The sequence below is a fragment of the Equus quagga genome, chromosome 4 (assembly GCF_021613505.1).
Source record: "Equus quagga isolate Etosha38 chromosome 4, UCLA_HA_Equagga_1.0, whole genome shotgun sequence".
Classification (NCBI taxonomy): Eukaryota; Metazoa; Chordata; class Mammalia; order Perissodactyla; family Equidae; genus Equus; species Equus quagga.
Window position 1 is genome coordinate 107,550,971 of NC_060270.1, and position 23,421 is coordinate 107,574,391.

A 23,421-nucleotide genomic window follows, 5' to 3' on the forward strand; every position below is an offset into this window, starting at 1 on the left:
ATGATAGATGATGGAGTGTCAGGATGATACTCGTGAGTAATCAATTATTTATAGCGTGTCCACATGGCACCAAAAAATGTGCTTAAGTTTGTTGCCTGGTGCTGTCTTGTATTCGTTATTGTTTCTAAAGTTTCTGTTTGTTTTGAGATTAACTAATGGCATGTTTTAATTTACTCATATCTGAGGCTTTTATTTTATTAGGGTCTGAAGCCAACAAGAATGCTTTTTATCTAGTAAATATAACACATTAATTTGTTGTGAAAAAATTACTGAAGCAGTATTATGAAAATGTAAAATTATGATTACCTATTGTGCTCACAGGGACGTTTAAATAGTGTTAGATTGCTGAAGAAGGGTCACAGGATCCAAAATGACAATGAATGCAAACCTGCAATTTATGGAAGGAAAAATGATGAAATATAGCAACAGCATTTAATTAAGGATGTACATCACATCCAAAGGCTGTTTCACAGCGAGGGGTCAGGAAAAGGCAGGTACCAGCTCCAATTGCTCTCCTTTATAAAGACCATACCAGATGAACTTTCTGTCTTATTGGTTTGCCATCTCAGGAGTTCCTTGGGTGAAACCTGAAACTAGCCCCTATACGCGAAGGGTAGGGAGAGACCAAAGAAAGAAGCAGATCACTCCAGATTGGTAGGTGGCAGGTTTAATAAGCAAGGGAACTTACATATGAGGCTTGTCCTTGGGTGGCCACAAGACGAGAAGCTGTAAGCACCTGCCTGCCAGAATCTTAAAGGTTTATATGGAGGCCTTAACTGTTTAGTCACGTATATAGTTCAGATGGTCTCAACAACACACGACTCTCTCATGGATGTGTCCTTGCAACCAGCTCTTAGTGTAGGAACAGTGAGTGGAATTCCAAGGACTGGGGAGGGGGAAAGGAGCCTCAGATTGCCCCAGCCACCTCATGGGACAACTGGCAGTCATGTCCTCTCAATGACCTCCTCCAACATCTCTCAGATCAAGATGCCTTGGGACCAGGGATTCCCAAATGCAGTCTCAGTCCGGATGACTCTGCTCGTCATGTAGGCAGATTTTTGCTACATAACCAGCTCCTACATCAGGCCCTCTCAGGGTCTCATGGAGACCAAATGCAAATCATCAATCTCACTGTTACCCATAAGTAATGCTGACAAGCTGGTACAACCCCCCCCCCCCCAAACTCTTTGGACCTATGGTTATAAAGCAATGCTATTAATCAGTACAGTTCATGCCTTAACCAGGGTCAGTGCTGTGCAGGCACATTTCTTATTTTAGTAACACGCTCAGGCCAATTCTGGGTCTGCCGGAATTAGCTCTCACAGCATACCTTTTCTGAAACAAGTTTAAGAAAACGTAATTCTAAGTAACGATGGCAAATTAGACATGTGCATTTACTTTTACTCTTTTCTGAAATCCTGTTAAAATGATAGTAAAGGTAACTTTTAAGAAGGCATGAACACACAAGGACAAAAACCAGAAGAGGAGAAAACAGCAACACAATTCTAGAAACCAAAAGGTGGATGCATGAGTGGTAGCTAACCTAGCAGCCCTAAAAAAGTTAAATCCTAAGGTAATTGCACAGAAAGGCAAGAAGCTACACAGCTCACCTCATAGATCTCCAGAAGGCTTCAATTGCTGTTAAGAGGGACCTCTGGAAATAAGTGGAAAGCAGGGCTAAAACCAGGAGAATTGGTCAAAATTCTGTTTAATAATAAGTTAAATCCTCAGATCTGCTATGCTTTCTGCCTGGCAAAGTACTGTACAGATGCAGAATTTTACAATCTGAGAGTCAACGTTAGATTGGTATTTGAATCATGAGCCTAAGGTGCCTCCTCAAACTCAGATAGCTAGTTAGTGACTGAAGCTTCATTTGAACTGGGTTCTGAATTTCCTTCTTCCTACACTGAAACCACTTGATAACCCAGAATGACTCTGCAAGGGAATGCTTTGGACCTACAGGTATATCCTATCAGGAACAGGATATGCAATGCAAGATTTGGAGCAGGACAATCTCATGAGATATAATTGGTTGGTTGTTTGTAGAAGGCACTAGATGAGATTTAGATAGTAAGAAGGGAAATCATGTAAGTTATTGCAATATTTCAGGGAGGAAGTGAACTAGGTTAGCCCAAACTATGGTGAAGTTCCTGGGAACAGACGGATAAAGACATATTTAAAAGACTTAGATATAACCTCTCTTCTTGGAGTTGTGTATGTGGCACTAGGAAACCTTCCTATTTAGCTTTAAGGAGGTTTTCTATCTTTGTAGTGTGAGACCATTGCACTTTTAGTCTTATCATTTTCTTACTTTCCAGATAACAGCTTACTGAGACCTTTTCAGGTGATTATCTTAATTTTATTACTTATGTCGATTAGCATCGTTATTATAACTGAAAACAGTTTAGCACATGACCCTATTTATATTGGAGAATAAATATAATACAATGCAGTTCAACAAGTATTTTAGCTACTTCTAGGATTAGTCTAGTAGTGACCCTCAAAAATGACTTATACATTATGCACAAAAGAAACTCAATGATAGTATGGATCATTTGACATTTGACTGCCTTTAATATTAGTATGGATGGACAACTAACCATCTGGTATCTCCTCCTAATCTTCCTCAAAGAGGAATAATAAGTTGGAAAGTAAAGGGACTCTATTCACTTTTAAATAGTCCCTGCAAGGTGATTTAACCATACTTTATAATTCATTACGTTAAAGACAGTTGATGAAGCATGAAGCAGTCATTTCTGAAGTTAGTTTTAAAGGAGGTCATGAGCTAATTCATTTAGATTTGTAATTCCCTCTGAAACCAGCTTTGAACCAAAGATGTTTTGGGCAATGTATATGTGGGCTGACATTGAAACATATTCTCTACTGTTACTTGGATACCTATTGAAGGAAGATGAAGGTGAAATGGGCAATAAAAAAAAGTTTGCCATCTTTAGATGAAAGATGATGATATAGCTTCTGTTCCTTAAGGAAAAGGATAGTATTTTAGGGTGACATTCTTTATGAGGAAATTAAAATTTTATTTACAAAAACAGATAAAATATGGTGAATACAGTGATATTTTAACAATTGAGAATGTTATAACATAACCAAAAGTTTATTTGTATAGACTATCTGGAATCATCTCTTAAGAATTATATGTTACAGTTATAAGATTGCTTTTGTTTGATTGTGGCAAAATAATTTTCCTAGCCTGTTTTCTTTCAAGTTCCAAGTGATTGTGTTCTGTAATTTTATTTTATTTTTTTAGTGTTCGTCCTTAGTTCATATTCTTGCTTAATTTCTCAGATGTTCTGCTGAAGCTCTACTACTGTTGCTGTCTTGCTAGGATGCTCAAGCTTTTTATTTCCTCTCTTATATTTCAACTTTAGGTATAATTCGTAGCTTTGCTTACTTGGCTGTGTCTCCAGGTTAAGCTCCATTCTCTTTAAAAGCCTAAAATACTTCTCTTTACCTCTTAGTTCTTGGTCTGTTTTCTCTAAAATCTTCTCAAAAAGAAAACAAAACAAAATAAAAATAGCAGCACAGCTTATTTGATTCTGAAAAGTGAGCTGCCTTATCTGTCTTTCTAATGACCGCAGGCATATTTTTGACCATCTATTAATTTAATATAGGTCTTATTTGTATACAGATAACCACTTCTTAATATACTACCTACCTTCCTCAGCTCGACATCTGAGAAATAACTATTGATAAACATTCTCTACTTAGGCTATAATTACTTACATTTTTAATAGATAAGCATAATACGAAACATGTAATTCCAGTTTATCTTCAAGAACCATAGAGTTTTAATGCTGCATTGATTTTTAGAAATTATCTAATAATTTAACACCTTCATTTTAGAAATGAGAAAATGAGGACCTAGGGAATTTTGGAATTTTAGCTAGAGTTCCCCAGCTAAATGGTAGCTGTTCTAATTTATTTTTTAGCTTATTGGTGAGTACATTGTTGGGAAAGAATAAAAAGTTTTGATTAAAAAAAAACTAGATAGTTTGCATGCATTAGTGCCTGTTCTTGCCATATCTCAATTCTCTTTGCCAGGCAGTGGACTGTTTGCTAATATATGGTTGGTGGGAATCCCAGAGGACAATCTGATGGAGTTCACACTATTTCCACAAATTTATGATTACAGTGACTCACAGACTGAAGTAGTTTTCTACATGTCAACCTGGATCTTACTGTTTTAGGCCATCTGCGATCGCTATTGAAGTCAGCTTCATGAAGTGGAGTCCTTACAAATCACACACATTTTCCCCGCCCTTTCAGAAGGTGGGCATTGTGATTCATGCTTGGTGAGTCTTTTGGTTTACCCATAAAGACAAATTTACCATCCAGAAGGCACTCACTCTAATGGTCATCAACAAAGATGATGATCAGACTAAATAATTAGCATTCAAATTCATCTCCGAAATATGTTGCTGCTGCGGTAGTGTGAGTACAGTGTCAGGTCAACTAAGCATTCTTACAGAAAAGCATGTTAGATTAGTCTACCAAGGCAGGCTGACTATTGTTCCCCATTCCATTCTTTTCTAGGTGCTTGACAATTGATTGGTGATTATTTTTTCTAGTCCTTTTTACAGATTTGGAAGTTAAATTAGATGTCTCCATCTCTTAGGTTCATCCTTTGTCTCCTTTAAAATATAGATGCTTAATAGTAATTGTTTCTTCTTTTTTGTTTTTAGCTTTTTACCAGTTACCATAAAGTCTCTAAACTGGTAGATGCAGGCTATGTAGGAATTTTAGATTTTCTCACGTCAATAAATGACCTACAATAATTTTGAAAGTTCTAAACCTTTCCCTTAAGGGCTTATATGCTGAAATTTGCCCTTAATTTGGCTTGAAAGGCTGAACCAGTTGTAACCTCAGTGTGTAGTCACAATTGAGCATAGAGTTCTACCTGGAAATCCCTTCCTCATCTGGTAGAGCTGGGTGATAACAACAGAACTTCCCAACTTCCCCTCTAGCTCTCCAAGGTTTACCCTCCCTTCTTACCTCTCTGCCTCTCTTCCGTGAGTAGGATTAAGACATGGAGAAGCCAAGGCTGATTAGATCAGAATCCAAATTAGGTGAGGGCTGGTTCAAACTGTAGTTGGAGGTGAACTTGTCATTTAATTTTAACGGAAAAATATACATCACTACAGGAGAGTCAAAGGATATCATTTTTGTGCTTCCTATAACAAGGTGCTTAGCAGGGGAAATAGGTAATATGCTATAAAGACTGCAGTATATAAAATAATTTCTGGAGAAAGAGTATCCATCTATCATCCATTCCTTTGTTACGTTCCTCAAACCTACACACACATGCACATATACTCACTCACACCATGCACACATATGCACACGTGCACACACACACACCCCCACAGTAAAACTTTTCCCGAAACACAATGCTTTGTGAAGAAATATCTGACCAGCTAGATTTCCTGTATAATTTATTTTCTAGCAATAACTTTAGCATTTGGGGTACATAATTAATTCTTTCAGGCTGCTGAAATAGATTTGAGTATTCATTAACTGTCATCCTAAGAATTTAAAAAATAACAAAGGATGTACCTCCTTTAGTTTCAAATGTCCTCTTTGTGAACAGTTTATTCCTAGAGACAATGTTGGTAGTTGCATAGTTGCTGCATGACATATCTGTAGTTAAATTCTGAACTTTAGGTACTTATGGCCATGTGAAAGTATTATGCCTTTGTATTCGATGGCTTTTCAGAACCTACTATGTAAAAAGCAGTAGTCTGTAAAAGAAGGAATCATTTGTATACATTTGTCTTCTCAAGTTACTACTAATAAAGAATAATCAGTGTTATTGCTCTCATTGAATCAATTCCTAGGATTCCCAGAAACCAGTTAGTGGAGGCTTCTCAAGTATATACTGCCTTCCTTTCACTGCCACATGGGAACAACTCTGAAACCCACGCAGACAATGGGTCTAGCCACTATATTGCTGCAGTCCCCTGTGTGAATAAGGGAAACCTAAATTTTATGGGCTGAAAAGTGATAAAATTGCATATTTCCAAGATATTTTTGAAGGAAGTTACCTAATTTCCCATTTTAAGAAAACTGAATAACACATCAAATGGTTACATACAGCAGACAGTATCTATCATTTCTTAGATCATATGTTAAAGTGTGCAAGAGTTATCACAAGTGTTAAACTAGAGTAAACAGACTTTTAATCATCTTAGTTTTTGGTCTTGGCCCACAGAGCTTGGCAGATACTAGATAGACTATCAAAATTTGTGGAGTGAATGCATAAATGTGCAAAATTAAATCCTCCCACCCTCAATGACTCTGTAGCTCTATAACCAGTTCCATTTCTCTGTAAGTGGGGTTTTTCCAAAGAGAACCTAAATAAATTAGGAGACATGCTGCATTTAAAAGCATAAATATTCAATATTAGAAAGATGTCAATTGTGTCCCCTTTCGCCACTCCTTTTCCATATCATATTGGAAGTTCTAGTTAATGCATTAAGACAAAAAAAAAAAAGAATATAAAAGGTATACAGATTGAGAAGGAAGAAATAAAACTGTTTTCACAGATTACATGATTTTCTGTCTGTAAAATCCAAAAGCATTGACGAAAAACTCCTAGAACTAATAAGCACTTATAGAAAGCTTTCAGGAGACAAGGTTAATACAAAAGTCAATCACTGTCCTATATACCATCAATGAACAAGTGAAGGTTGAAATTAAAAACAAAATATCATCTACATTAATACCCCCAAAAATGAAATACTTAGGTATAAATATAAAAAAATCTGTACAAGAGCTATATGAGGAAAACTACAAAATGCTGATGAATGAAATCAAAGAAGAATTAAATAAATAGAGATATTCCATGTTCATGGATAGGAAGATTCAATATGGTAAAGATGTCGGTTCTCCTAAGCTTGATCTATAGATTCAATGTGACTCCAAACACAATTCCAGCAAGTTATTTTGTGGATATCAACAAACTGACTGAAGTTTAAATGGAGAGACAAAAGATCCAGAACAGTCACTATAATACTGAAGGAGAACAAAGTCGGAGGACTGACACTACCTGACTTCAAGAAATACTACTGAGCTGTAATAATCAAGACAGTGTGGTGTTAGTGAAAGAATAGAAAAGTATATCAATGGAGCAAGATAGAAAGCCCAGAAATAGAACCACATAAATATAGTCACTGCTCTTTGACAAAGGAGTAGAGGCAACAAAATGGAGCTAAGGTAGTATTTTCAACAAATGGTGCTGGAGCAACTAGACATCCATATACAAAAAAATAAATCTAGATTCAGGCTTCTTTAACCTTCACAAAAATTAACTCAAAATGGAATACAGACCTAAATGTAAAACACAAAACTATAAAATTCCCAGAAGTTAACATAGGAGAAAACATAGATGACCTTGGGTATGGTGATGACTTTTTAGATACAATACCAAAGGCATGATTCATGAAAGGAATAATCAATCATCTGGACTTTGTTAAAAACGTCTGCTCTAAGAAAGACAACTTCAAAAGAATGAGAAAACAAGGCACAGACTGGGGGAAAATATTTGCAAAAGACACAACTGATAGAGGACAGTTATCTAAAATATATGAAGAATTCTTAACATTCAACACTAAGAAAATAAAAATCCTGATTAAAAAATGTCCCAAGGCCTTAATAGACACCTCACCAAAGAAAGTTTACAGATGGAAAATAAGCATATGAAAAGATACTCCACATCATATTTCATCAGGGAAATGTAAATTAAAACAACGGTGAGATAGCACTACACATCTATTAGAATGGCCAAAATTGGGAGAGGTTATGCATGTGTGGGGACGGAGGAGTATAAGGTAAATCTCTGTACCTTCCCCTCAGTTTTGCTGTGAACATAAAACTGCTCTAAAAAATTGAAGTCTTAATTAAAAATATTATCTTAAAATTTACCTATGAATTCAATGAAATAGAAATAAAATTACAATGTGTTTTGCATGAGTGTTTATAGGTAGCATAGCAGAAACGGTGCACCTCTACATTTCCCAGCGTCCTGTACAGATAGTTTGGCCAGATGACTAGCACTAGCCAATAGAATACGAGAGGACATGATATGCATCAAGGTGACCTTGAAGACCTGAGATGGCCGTGAGTCCACAAATGAAATAGCTTAGACCCCTGATTCACCACCTGGAAGAAAAGCCATTGTTTTTCAAGCCACTAAAATTGTGTGGGGATTTTTTGCTTAAAGAGCATAGCCTCACCTATTGAGATTAACAAAACTAGCACTCAATATTTATACAAAGCAGCAAAATGCCAAGAATAGGCAGCTAATTTTGAAGACAAATAAATATAAGGTGAGAGAACAAATAGATGAATGGAATTGAATAAGTATTCAAAAAACAGCACATGCATACCTGAAATCTTAGTAGAGGATATAGGAAGCATTACAAATTAGTGAAGGAGTGCTGAATCATTGGCTACACGTATGAAAAAAATAAAATTGGGCACTTACCTCATACTTTATGCAGATGTTAATTATAGATAGATTAAAAACCAAACTGTGTAAAGCAAGCATTTATAACATTGAGAAGAAAATGTAGAGAAAGGATTTCTTTCTTAATTGACAAAAAATATATAAGCCATAAAGAAAAAAAGTGCTAAAAATGAATACATTGAAGTCTTAAATGTCTGTGCATTAAAAGATCCCATAAACAATGTGAAAAGGAAAAATTGCAGACTGAGAAAATGTTTTGCATTAACCATAATCAATAAAGTATTAATATTTGGCATATATAAAAACTCCTTCAATAAATAACAAAATATAAATTTAAAAAATAATAAAATGAGATACCAGTTCATACCATGAGATTGGGAAAATTTTAAAAGCTAAATAATCTAAATATTAGTGAGGATTAGAGGAACAGAAACTCCCGTAAAATTGGGATGGCATTTAAATTAGTATTGTTACCTTGTGTAGCAATTTGCCCAATTTGAAGGCATGCATAACCTTTGACCAAGCAATTCTCCTTCTAGGTATATACTCTAGAGAAATTTTTACACCTGCAAAAGGACAGACTGCATAAGGATATTCAAACAGTGTTGGTTGCAATGGCAAAAGACAGAAAAAATTCAAATGTTCAGTGAAAGTATAAAACAAAAACTACATGTATCAACACAATTAAAATTTCAAAAATAAGAATGTTGAAATTTTGAAAAGCAAGTTGCACAAGGTAATACAATGTATCATACAATTTGTGTAAAGTTTAGAGATGTACAAAAAATACTAAGTAGTGAATTATTAATTTGAATGGGTATGTGTGAAGGCTTAGTGGTGTGTGGATGTCGGTGGGTGTAAATAAATGGCATTAAGATGTTTATAAGAATGATAAATATTGAATTCAAGATATAATAATTTGGGGGGAGCAAATTATACACAGAGACCTTCTATTGAATAATTTGGGGGGAGCAAATTATACACAGAGACCTTCTATTGAACTTGCGGTGGTTTATTTATGAAGTTAGGAAGTGGGTTGATTTGCAAACATTTACTTCTTAAGCTGGGGGGAGGATACACTGGTGTTTGGTGTGTTATTCTCTAGATATCTTTTACTCCTCTTAAAATACTTTATAGCAAATGAGGATTTCAATAGAGTAATGGAAATTCAAAACAATTAAAGCCTTCCATTTTGAAGAAGCATGAAATAGTTCATAGTAGGCCAAGACTTTCAACAAAAACAGAGAAGCCAATTAATCACAAAAATGATATATTTAAAGTCATTAGAAAGCAATGGAAGCAGTAGGAACTAAAAATAGTAAAATTCCAGACAGGGAGAACCTTTCAGAATTGAGCTGAGAATCTGCCGTGGTCCCTGGGGGCAGTTACTGAATCTACACACAGGCTACAAATTGCAAATATGGGCTAGGCTCAGACAGAAGGTCACTGCTAGAATGCTAGAAACAAAGAATCTATCAGAACTTTTTACAACCTCATCAGGCTGGAGTAACAAAAATGAAACTTGAAGAATCTTATATACATGTACAATTTCCAACTCTGACATTTGCTGACTTCTGAAGCTGTACAATCTTCGAGCAAAAATTTTGTGAAAGCAGAGTGAGTTCCTTGCATTCATGTGTGTTTGGAGAATACAGACCTGTCAAGGGTGGAGGCAAGGAGAGGTTCATGAGACCAACAGATGGGAACTGAAAGTACTTAAGGGAGTGGCACATTGGCTTTGATGATCTCCTCAACCTCTTTATTTCTAGAGTCACCTCAAAATCCTGACACAGTTAGAGGCTGATAATCCAGGGTTGACCCTTGAGGGAGGACCACCGCTATGGCACAGAAAAAAAAAACACAAAAAGCCCACAGAGCTTTTGACAATGGAGCAGGGCTGGTGCTGCATAATCAGGGACTTGAGGAACCTCAAAACAACATGCATTCTCCCCCCTAAGACGTTTGTCAAAATCTGAAGCTGTGCAAGCCAGGAGCTGAAAAGCTAGGTCATAAAGGTCTTTTAAAAGGTGGAATTTTTGCAGATTTTCACTGCTGAGGAGACAAAGATTCACAAGGATTTCTAAGGAGATTCGTGAAGGGCTACCTTGTAAGAGCAAAGGAAATACGAGGCAGCTTGAGTCTTACCAAAGCAGCCTCCTCACCTTGACATAATTCCTTCCATGACTGCATTTAGGTTGTTAGCATCACCCCACACCAACTCCACTCTATCTGCTGAGCAGAAGAAAGAAGAAACTTTCTCTGGTTGAAGATATCATCATCTAGGGCCTTTACCATTTTTTTAAAAATATGCAATGTCTAGCATTCAAACAAAAATTACTGGGCAGGGAAAGGAAAGATAGAACCATGAAATTGATCATAAAAAGAAACAGACAATAGATAAGTCAATTATTTGTATTGGCAGGTATTCACCTGAAAATAAGTATGCTTAACATGTGCAAGATAACAGAGGAAAATAGGGAGAAAATAAAAAATTATAATTCAAAACAGAAATTTATAAATAAAATCAAGCAGAAAGTCTACAACTGAAAACTGACATTACTAACTCAATGGATAGATTTAACAACAAACAACAGGAGATAGGCTCACAGAACTTGAAACAGGACATTAGAAAATATGCAAATTGAATAACAGATAAAATAACATGGGTAAATAGAAAAGACAATTCTGGAATATGTAGACAAACAAAAACCACCCAGAACAATTCAACAAGGGCAAAGAAATAGTGGGGTTTTTTTGGTTGAGTGCTTTACTCCATGGCCTCACTGAAATGTGAGGATGTTCTGATCAGACTGATGATTTGAAGACTGATGCACTTGAAATATTTTTCCATCATTTATTTAGAAGAGAGACCAATGTCAGAAAAAGGCAAAAATATAGGATCGCTGCTCAGCCTTTTCTCTCTTGTAGTGAACAATTCAGCTCGGGTTCCAAATATTCGTTCTTCATTCATCCCTATAAATGTCCTTCACCAGACTCACTTTCCTTAGAAGGATGTTCAGCAGACCCTGTTGTTACTTGAGCATGACTTTTATGATCTCCCTGTGTATCCAACGAGCTTCTCAAAATGTTCATTCCAATCACATGGAGTATTCTTCCAGAGAAGAGTTCCGAAAAACTAGAATCTTCTTCACCTTATTAAATTTCTAGTAAATGTGGGAGGTTTTTTAAAATAAATTGGTGACTGTTGCTTGCCTGGCTGGATTATCACCTCTTAGTCCAGTTTCTCTTGCACTTAGTGATATATGGTCAAGCCACATAAAAATGATATTGAACCTTAGAAGAAATAACTAAAATGATCAAAGAAAGTCTTTGAAGGCATCAGAAAGATATTGCTTTAAGCAATAGAGAATTGTAAGGTTTACAAATCCAAGGCTCCAGGTAGAAATAAAGTGAAAAACATTAAATAAGTATTAACAAGAAAGAGACTATCTGGAAAATGTCTAAGAAAAGACAAAAGGTCTTGGAATCAGCATTTCCTAATATGAGATGGAGTTTATCAACAGGAAAAAAACTTCTAAAATACTGCTGGGAAGGAGTGTATGTCACATTCTCTGGCCATTTAGTTTTCTTTTTGTTTTCCTCTCCTTGTAATCCCTTTTTGAGTTTTCTATTCTTTTATCCACAATTCTGATTCCAGTGTACCTAGCCTGGTATGTGTACTGAACAGAAAGGATTTGCTTGATCATGGGGATATCTTTTTCTGTGGCCATTTTCACAGTGTTTAACACCTGCTTTCTTTTTCTTTTTCTTGAAAATTACGCTTCTGGGCTCCTAAGAATTTGCCAAAAAGAGAAAGCATAAAAGCAAATGAACTCTTAAGGTGGTCCAAACACATGTCACCTCAAGGGGGCATTCAGGATTTATTTATTTTTCTTTCTTGAAAGAAGTTTCTTATCTTGCCCACTGGATTGAGTGTCTGTGAATATTATAAAATTGGAAAATCTGTAGTGGTAAGAAATAGCTTTATGTTTTGGTCAATCTTTTCTCTGATAATGGTTGAGTCATAACACTTTAAATGTAAAGCAGGTTGAGTGAAAAATGAAATCAGTATCCAGGGAAGGGGCAAAAGAGCAAGCTTGCATTATGACATTAGACAAGTTTGGGTCTAATATAGTCATGTTTTTGCACACATGCTAAGAATGATTTCCTCTGTTGAAACTCAAAAATTAGGAGGATTTTTATTCTAAAGCAGTAAAATGATACAATTGATGTTAAATAAAAATAAGTCATCAATTTGAATGTCTTTCTCTAAGTTTGGCAATTTGAAACACTTAGGGAATGTCTGCAGCTATAAACATCAGAAAAATAGTCAACAGGGGCTTAAATAAAAGCTCATTTTAAGCAATCCAGGCCTGGCATGATGGATCAACATTAGAAGGAACCAGGCTCCTTCTATCTCCCAATCAGCCATTTTTATGATTATGGGGAAAGAAAATCTTTTCTTTTCTTCTGTTTAGCATGGTACTCTGCTCCTCACCTATGCAGGTTCATGATTAATATACCCAAAGAAAGTTTGTCAATTGTTATCACATTCGTCTCCCCAGAACTCCAACTTTCATTTAATTTCAGGGCGTTTTATTAGTAATGAAAGGAGGGAGAAAAAAATGATGCAGATTATGAATATCTGGTCACCTTTATGGCCTTCATTCTTATGAATGCAAGATGACTTCTGTTTTTCCAGGTTTCAGTTCTCTTTTTCAGACTGTATTAGAAGAGGGAAGATGGAGGAAGCTAAAAGGCAAAAGATAAAAGAGGATATGCTTTTGAAAAAACCTTGCTCAAGTCCTCCTCTCACATACAGCCCATATTTTCTACTGACATAGCTTTGGCCGAAGCTGGATCACATTTCTAAATCTTGCCTCTATAGTAGAGGAGCTTAAGGGAGAAGAGAGTGTTAGCTGGCTTTTGGGTGGTCACTTGATAATGTCCACACAGTTATTTCCATCTCTTTCTTGATTTTTTAAAACTGTTATGAAAATAATACATTAAAATTACAGTTGGTGGGGCCGGCCCCATGGCCAAGTGGTTAAGTTCACGCGCTCGGCTTCAGCAGCCCAGGGTTTCCCCGGTTTGGCTCCGTGGCGGGGACATGGCACCGCTCATTAGGCCATATTGAGGTGGCGTCCCACATGGCACAACTAGAAGGACCCACAACTAAAAATATACAACTATGTACCGGGGGGCTTTGGGGAGAAAGAGGAAAAATAAAATCTTAAAAAAGATAATTACATTGGTGAGTGTGATGAATAAATAAATAAAATAATGTAACACGTAGAGAATGTGATCTGTGAATATAATTGAAATAAAACAAATAAGTATTTAACATATAAAAACAAAACCAGCTGTTGAGCCAGTTTGCTTCTACATCGTCAAAAAAAACATTGATAATCCTTTTGCAATTTATAAATGTCTCAAATCAACATGATGTACACCTTAAACTTACACAGCGCTATGTGTCAATTATATCTCAATAGAGCTGGGAAAAAATATAACCTTGACACACCCCCAAAACAAACTCACTTTCACTTCCAAAAGTGAAGAGACAGGGAAAGCAGCATGATTGAGGTACTATTTTGTGTCATTTAAATTTGTTTATCATCCTATTGTGCTGAGATTTTATTTTGATCACGTGCTTACAATCAACATCTCTTTCTCCCTCCTCATATTAATCAAACACTCTGAAATTCAATTAAACTTGGGGCTCTGGGTAGATGAGTGCCATGACAATTGACAAACTCACCCAGGGGATGTTTATCTAGGTGCAGAGTAACATGCTAAGTAGAAAAAAAAAGAAACATGTTTGATCCTCATGGATATTTTTAAAAATCTAAAAAAATGGGCCCTGATATTAAGTGACAGAAGACTTCTAGGTCAAGGTAAGTGCTTCAGTCCTTATCTGTGGTAGGTGGAATTATTATTTCCTTTTAAGTGGAATCAAATCGTACCAGATTAACTATGAGCTTTATAGTGAAACCTCAGTAAGGGACATAGAGATAGCATTGTCAAAGTTGACTGAAAAAATGCAGGATAAGTTAAAAATTTATTAAGGTACTTTAGAGAATTACCTCAAAAATTATATTTGAATGATAAATATGGGTAGAAAAGGAATAAGAACCTCAATATTTTACTTGGAGCAACTTAAAAAGATTAAGCTATAATATAAAGCTTAGCTTCAGTGAAATATTTACATCGACTTCAATAATAAGATAGTTGTCAATTTTAATAAGAAAGTAGTAATGTAACATAATTAAAATAATACAAAATTCCCATCATGCCTTAGGATTTAACCAAAAGACCTTTCCTGAAACGTTGAGACAGTTTAAAATGAACCTTTTAAGTACCTAAAATAATGTTCTAAATCACTTTCCTCTGTTATAAGAAAATACATTATAAAAAGGAGAATTGTTAACTATGGAATTTTTGCAGCAAAAATGCTGGTTGAGGTCTGTCTTCAATATTTAAACCACAGCCAGGAGTAGGTTGTTAAGTCAAAATTCTTTGGGATCCTCCAGTTGTAATTCAAACAATGTAACCGTTCTGATTGTGGTTTGTCCTATGTCTTGGTTTGTCTGGGCTGCTATAAACAAAAATGCCACAGGCTGAGAGGCTAATACACATCAGAAATTTATTTCTCACAGTTCTGGAGCCTGGAACGTCCAAGATCCAGGTGCCAACAGATTCAGTGTCTGGTGAGAGCCCGCTTCCTGGTTCATGGATAGCTGTTCTCTCTGTGTCCTCACAAGGTCAAAGGGATGAGGGAGCTACCTGGAGTCTCTTCTTCTAGGGGCACTAATCCCGTTTGTGAGAGCTCCACCCTCATAACCTAATCAACTCCCAGAGCCCCCACCTCCGGGTACCATTACTAATAGACTTAAGAACCTAGAGATGAAGAGGTGAAGAGGGTGAACCAGACTGGGTGAAACCAAAGGAAACCTCTTTTACTTTAATGACAATTGGGAATCCGTAAAGCGAATTCGGTTCTGCACGAAATGTCCTTTGCTAATGGGGCTTCTGACTAGTGTAGTCTCTCTGATTATCAGATCCTCTTCCCAACTGGTTCTACATCAGAATTGTATTTGAGGTTCTACATCAGCAGGCTTTTTTTTTTTAATATAGGAAAATTAAATTTTATGTGTACTGTATCACTCTTCAAGCTCTATGTGACTTAGGATTCACAAGAACTGATTATACTTGAAATTGGCTTGACATTTTTCAACATCGGTATCAGTGCCAGTAGAGTTTATATAAAAGTGTGGATAGAATGGGTTCTTATATTACAGATAGGAATTAGATTTCAGATAGGAATCTGTAATTCTGTCTTGTCTTTGCTTTAGTATCCGTGGGCTTGCTGCTTTCTCCTAAAGATATCATTTATTTCTATGACTAGATAAAAGAAGAAAATAGAAAACAATTCACTCATTTTTTCCTGGAAGAGTTGCATTAGTAGCTGGAAAACTCAAATGTATTAATATCTTTGGAAATCAGGTTTAACTACAGACACACTAGTTTGATGTTTAGTGTAGTAAAAAGAAGTGACCCTAGTTTTATAGCTTGGCTCACTTGGGTAATCATCCTATGTTCCAAACTTACTTTACTGTGTGACCTTGGGCATTTCTGAATCTTAATTTTGTCTTCTATAAATTAGTATTAGCAATTCACAAATCACAGAACTGCTGTGACGATCAAAGATAGTGTATGTAAACCCAAATTTTGCATAACACCTGGCATGTAATATGTATTCAGAAAAGGTTAACTGTTATTATTATTAGAAACTAATAGTTTCTTAAGAAAAAAATTTCAGTAAATTTAAAACAGGTTTTAAGTCACATTGGCATGCGCATACATTTAGCCAGTTTTTTTCCTGATGCCTTTTCACTAATTTTTATGTTGTTCCTTGTATATTCTATGAAACGTGAGATTGCATTTGAAACAATGTTTTGGCAATAAATTCATTTCTTTGTATTCTTAATGGACACTACTACCTTTAATTGCATAGAATAGCTTCGTGCTTAGATAGAATTCAGTAAGACAGGTTTTATTGATGAAGATCTTAGGGCTGAAAATTTGCCAGAAAATGGAAGCAATTGATAGAACCTGGTTTGCCTAACCACGTTAATTGACCTAATTCCAAACTGCTTTGTCTGTTGTTCAAAGTCTTCTATGAACTGGTTTCTTCCACTCCAAACTTATCTTCTACTAATCCATTTCTTCTTATGTAGCCTGAATGAACTTTCTGGCATCATAAATTATTTTTATTAGCTCAGGATATAAAGCATTTCCACCCCACTCAATACGTTCACATTTCATTTGTTCTAAAAGACTTTTCTCAGAGTCACCTGTCCCAGGAAGCCTTGCTCTTCCTTTCATTCCCATTGGTACTTTTCTGTAGAGGTTGTAGAGTATCTATCTTTCTGCATTGTAATATAACTCCATTCCCCATGTCACATCTTTCCTATTATATTAAAAGCCCCTTGAAAGTGGGATCCATGCTGGATTAATCTTTGTGCCCCTGCGGTACTGAGCAGAGGGCTTCATACCCGGTCGGCACCCCATATGTATTTGTTGAACTGGTCACAGTTCAGATTTTTCAGTTCTGGATATGGGTGTTGAAATATCACACTAAATGATGTGAGGAGATGGAGAACTATGTACTCAGTATTCTAGAAAGACATGGCCTCTAACTTCTTATATAAATTTTTAATGGAGCATACCCATATCTGTAACAGTTTATCTTTAAAACTAACTCTTCGTTTTCTTCTATGAGTAATAGTGAAGAACTGAAGTTTACAATTAAGCCTCACTTCCAATCAATGTGTTCCATAAATGGAATACAAAAATAGAACTTCATTTATAAAATGCTTTTATAAAATGTCTGATATCAAGGCAAAGAACTTTGAATGTATCTTCATACTCGTAATGGCCAATAAAGACTAATCAGCATTTTCACAGGGACAGCAAAACATTATTATTTGCAATCATTTAAGACTTAAGTAAAACACGGTAGTTGAAAAAGATTTAAATGCTTCTTAAACTGACCAGAACCATAATGCTAAATAATCCCACCTCTCATTTAAGGTGGGCTTCTTGGTAGATTCCTAAATCTCTGAGTTACAGTTCATTTGAAGATGAGGATAAGAGCAAATGGCCTGCCTGCTCTGTGAGTTGTTGAGAGAGAAGATCAACTATTATTAGATAAGTGAAGGAGCTCTTAATCTCTGAATTGCTTATAAAATATAACTACTATATTTGATTATAATACTTCTTTACAGTCTTTAAAAGAAAATGGTTTGTATCACTGTGGGAAGGGTCCAGGCACAGCTGGGCATCTCCTTTGTGTTGCCAAGAAGAACCTGTGCTCTGTAAAGGACATGCTGGCAAGCTCACAAATTGCATTGCATGCAAAGAGCTCAGAGCCCAGCTAGTACACACATCTCTGATCCCTCTGTATCTGGCACAAGCAGACTTTTCTTGAGACTGTTTAGCTCTGTGTGCTTCTGTGGCCCTTGCGTGCTCCACCAGCTTTCTGCATTCCAGACCCTGTGGGGTCAGAGGTGGAGTCCTTCTATGGTAGCACAAGGTGGGGCATGCGCAGCCACACTGCCCACATTGGCTGTGGAGTCAATCCTCCAGCCATGGAGGACCAATGCATTGAAAGGGGCTGGATCTTGTATTCGCTCTCTTTCCTTTTGCTGTAAATAAACATAATAGCGCTTGAGCCTGGTGTGCATATTGTCTGTCCTCATGGACCTCAAATCATGCACTGGTTTCTTCCCTGGGTGGCACTTACCTGCCTTTCAACTTTGGCCGCACTCATGTTATGTTCTATTCGGGGTTACAGCCTGACCACTTAATGAAACACTGTTATTTTAGTTTTATTGTCATACTGGAGGTGTTTTTGTACAATCTGTGTTACAACTTCTCCATGTTGTTGCAAATAAAGATGGTTTTGTAGTTTCTTCGAGAGAAAAATAAAATGAAATGTATCTCATGACAATAAAAATCAGCGTTTGCAGTTTTGCATTAATTCCTCTTTATGGCATGAAAAATAGAAAGCAATTTCACCTCAGAAAGCAGACGTGGCTTTGTGAAAAGAGATTTGTCGTGGCAAATCAAATATAGTACACAAGTCTGTGTGGAGGAATGTTCAAGATGGAAGATTTGTTTAATGTTCAGGAATTATTTTTATATTTCTGAATTTTGCATGTGTAATGAGCAACATACTAGTAAAAGAAAATAAGATGGAGGTCGTGGGGACTGAAAACTTTGAGGAATATGAAATGACCCACTTTGCTTTCTCTCTTCGTTTCCATGCCTCCCTCCACTGTTTAAAAGTGTTATCTGTGTTCACTAGCATGGGTACAAAGACACACACAACCACTACTCTATTTCATTTTCACGTTTGACACAGCTATAAGCTCATGTGAATATGTGTTAATGGCTGCGACTATAGGTGACTGGCAGAATCTTTCAATATTGGGAAATGAGAAGGCTCTTTTTGAATTTTTAAAAGCCCATTGGTATTTGCTTCTCTACATTACCAATTTATTAAGAGATATGTGAGTAATTTGTTTCTCTATTTGGCATAGACATGTCTCTAGAGTTTGTCTATGTAAGTAGATTGAGAGTATGTGAGATAATTCGAGAAATGTAGAAATTGTACCAAGAAGAGGAAGGACTAATGGAATAATAAAACACCAGTGGTCACACTCAATAACCTGCTATAGAAAGTCCAAAAGCATGTCTGAAAGTGATGGATTACCCAACAGTCTCAAAAGGAGAAGTGACTGTTAAGCAGACATCTCACATCTTCTGGGAGAGTGAATCTTAGGATAACGATAATTATAATATTCTTATAATGAGGTATAACACTGTAAATAGTAAACCCAGTGGGATTTGGGGTGCCAAGGGATTATTGATAATGGAGATTTAAAAAGGAAGCCCTGTGGGGAAAAGTTAGGGATGAAAAAGCAGAAATGAAAAGAATGTATCTCTGTATTGTAAATACGTCAGATTTTCACTGGTTTATTCAGTCTTGATCATGCTATGACAATAACTGGGTTTCTTTTAGAGACTGGGGTTTCACTCAATTGGTAGGAAGGTAAAAGTAGTTCTTTCTCCTTTATTTCCTCTCCTGATTGGGAAAAAAGCTGATTGTATATGAGATTACTGGGAAATAATTATTTACTAGAATTTTATTGGGGTCTGGTGATTTGAGGTCTTCAGGTGGTGTATTTTAGGTAAAAGATTATTGGCCAGGGTTCCAAGTATAGGGTCAACAATTTGTTCAATAATGTCCACTAAAACTCAAGCCATTCTGCAAGTTAGGTGACTTGTGGCTTACTGCTTCACAGCTTTCTCAAATATTACTTGAAGTTGAAAGAGTATCTTTTTCAGTGATCACTGTATTTCAGGTGGACAAGTGGCTGCTTTGTGATGTTCAGCTACTTCTATATAAGCATTGCTCAAATATTGCTAGATGGGATATTTTATAAGGTCTTGGGGTGCCTTATCCATTCAACATATGTATACAACTCAGCTAACAGAGCAAATACCAGTATCATGAGGCATAATTTTTTTTTTTTCGTGAGGAAGATTGTCCCTGAGCTAACATCTATGCGAATCTTCCTCTATTTTGTATATAGGCTGCCACCACAGCATGGCTTGATGAGCAGTGTATAGGTCCACACCCGGGATCTGAACTCATGAACCTTGGGCCACTGAAGTGGAGCATGGAAACTTAACTACTACACCACTGGGCCAGCCCTGGGATGATTTTTTTTTTTATTACTGTTGCATATATCATTGCAAAACCCAAGTATATCAGATAAACAATTATCTGAATAAAGTCTATATTAAATTCTGAAATCATATTGAAATATATCATTTTAGGAGCCTTGCATGATTTTTCAATTCCATGTTTTTTTGCTGTATGGTACCTGGCTGAGTCACTTGGAATACCCAATATCTGCCTAATAGGTGCTCTGTTTGTGGTTATCTGGTAATTCCTAGAAGTTTGGGGAGGGAATTTATTGTTGCAATTTTGAATGATGGAATGTCAAGCTTCCTCTTATTTCTTGTGATAACAGAGGATGATGTAATCATAAATATGTCCATCAATGATAATAGTGAAATCTTACACAGCTGATTCAGTTCATAAAAGCATGAAATGTGGACACTAATACAGTTTTCTGGTATTTTTCTTGTTCTGGAAAGATGCTACCATTTTGGCATACTGTCTCAGGATGCAGTAAGTTATGAGGAAGCTTCTACTACCCGTGTGTCGGCTCCTTTGTCTGGTGGGCACATTCTAGAACAGTGCCTTTCCCAAGTTGACAAGTTGTATAAAAGCTCTCAGTTTTGTACACATCTTTTCCTGACTTACCATTAAGCCATACTGCCATGCTCTCTCTAAAATAGCTAAAATCTCTTCTAGCTATTGCCAGCGTTTCTTATGTCCTTCTCTCTCAAAGTAATACATCCTCAAGGATAGTTGTTTTTCCCTTTGTTAAATCTTTTGAGTGTTTTCTTTCTACTTCCTTTGCCACTGCTTAGGCTAAGACCCTTGTAACCTACTACTCAGTTTATCAAGAGCCCATTAACAGGATTTTCTGCTCAGTCTATTACAACATTCCATGCAAGTTGTTCCCTGCATCACGGTCCTTCAGTTGTCTCCCAGTGCCTGTACCACATTTACTGTCTGCCTGCCCAGTCTAATTCTAACTTATTTTTCCATCTTTGTTGTTCATAATGTCGTTACACGAACCATCGATTACCAGTAAATTGGTTCACTAGAACATGCCATGCAGAGTCTAGACTGTCACCATGCTTTTGGTTATTCAATACCTCTTTCTAAAATATCTTAATTCTTCCCATCCTTCATGGCTAACCTCAAGCCTTATCTCCTCCATAAAGTCTTTCTAAATCCATCATTGCTGGCCTAACAAAAGCTGCATTCATAATAGGCTTTAAATAAAATAATGTGGGAGACTAACTGAATTTATAACATAGAAAGTGGTCAATACATTTGAGTTTCCTTACCTCTGCACTTTTCATTATATGTCTCAGGATGATGATGCATTTCTAGTTTAACCTTGTAGGTGACTATCTCAAGGACTTCTGAAGACTCTTAGAGCCCTACACGTAATGTGCGAATTACAGTTAGTCTAAAAGTGGAAACTGGATTGATTAAAATTGCATTACCTGGGTGAGGATGTGAGGGCTGAGTGGACTCAGTGCTCTCATGGAGTGTGGTGATTCTAACTCATAAAGTTGAATTTAATGAGTAACTATCAAACACGTACTTGTGTATTGTACTTAACAACTTTATAGGGTCAATAAATACAGAACATTATCTAGGAGTATCAGTCTTTTGCCTTCAAGCAATCTGAGCTATACATGACATTTAAACATAATATCATTGTATATACTCTCCTAGATTTATTGTTGAGTACTAGTCTACTACCATTTATCTTTCATGAAAAAATATTTATTGAAACTAGTCCCTGTCCTTGTTTTTTATATTTCTGAAATTCAGAATACCTTTTCTTTATAATTATTCTTTTGTCTATTGTGTTTTTTTATACCAAATATGTTTCTCAACCACTAAGTTTAAAATGTATGCAATTTGTTTGAACCTTTGTATTAAATCCCAGATATCAATGATGGATATTTTTAATGTAATAAAACGGAGAAAAATGAACATTCACAGCCTCCCTTTTCTTCAAAAAGGATGATTCCCGTAAATATACTGAGACATGCAGTTGGGGTGGTAAGGGTGGTGTTTTGTTTTCAGTGCGGAAGAAAGAGATCACAGCCTAGCACCGAGGATGATTCATACAGTGCAGTGTTTCCAAGAGCTCCACGGTCATGTTTATAGCAACTGAGTGTATCAAGGTTCTCAAGGAAAATGAGAAACTAAGCACAACTGGTGGAGTGTGAAGCCCAAGATTGGTTAAATCTCCTCCGGCCGGCAAGAGAGTTACTACCCCAGACTCTCTCCCCGGCTCACTGCGGGGATTGTTCTCGATTTGGTGGTAAGGTCGATACCTCATTTATAATATATTATGAGCAGTGGTGTTTGAAATGGAGATATTTGTGCACATGTCTCAGTACTTGTTGTTCCTTTGCTTTTATACTGACTACACCAACTAATGAAAGTGAAATACAGCCTCAATGCACACATATGTCCTTGGCCAAAATTTGCAGAATGAAGGATAGATGAGGATGTAGACTAGAGTGTTATATTTGATTTTTTAAAAGTATTGTTGTCTTGAAACTGTAGCATAAGGTGCACTATTTTTCATAATAGATAAAAATGTATTAATATAATTGTGCTAAATTATGTCTCTTGCTTCTATCATTCTAATTTTAAATTTCTGTGTCTGCAACACTGTGACTAGATAGTGATATATAAACAAACATTGCATACTATCGGGAGTTTTGTATTTAAAGAAAGCTAGTTGTGAATCTTTTTGTAAAGTGAAATTTTGGTAATCTAAAAAATATCATTTTATTAAACATAGTCAGAATTTCAGACCTTTCTGAGAGATTTGCTTAAACCTTGGCTCTAAGATAATCACTAAAGGTTGGTTTTAATAAAATTTATATAGTCATATATATATGCGTATATATTTATTTATTATTAAATATATATGCTTAACAACATATTGCTAATTTCCAAATAATAATTTATATGAATCAAGCATCATTAGGGCAGCATTTCAGTTCACTGATAGTCACACGAGACATAACTCTCAAATAGATTCGTAATTTACATGTAAGTAAGGAAACCATAAAAATATCAAACAAAAAAATAGATACACCATTAACCTTATGTTTAATATAACTGTTGCAAATAAGTTCCACAGTTTAAGTTCTGTGCATGTAAACATATGTATAACTGTAAACATATACCT

The 23,421-nt window shown here is 36.0% G+C and overlaps 1 protein-coding gene across 3 annotated transcripts in view; it reads left to right on the forward strand.

Annotated features, from left to right (window-relative positions):
- Positions 1–23,421, forward strand: part of B3GALT1 (beta-1,3-galactosyltransferase 1) — a 485,002-nt gene that overhangs the window by 35,935 nt on the left and 425,646 nt on the right. The window contains exon 1 of one of the 3 annotated variants that reach the window (XM_046659207.1): positions 22,442–22,539. The exons of 1 other annotated variant lie outside the window; for it this stretch is intronic. The gene's annotated coding sequence lies outside the window, so the exon portion shown is untranslated. Of the gene's footprint in view, positions 1–22,441; positions 22,540–23,421 lie in introns of those variants that run through there. One more of the 3 variants, XM_046659205.1, reaches the window with a different exon arrangement.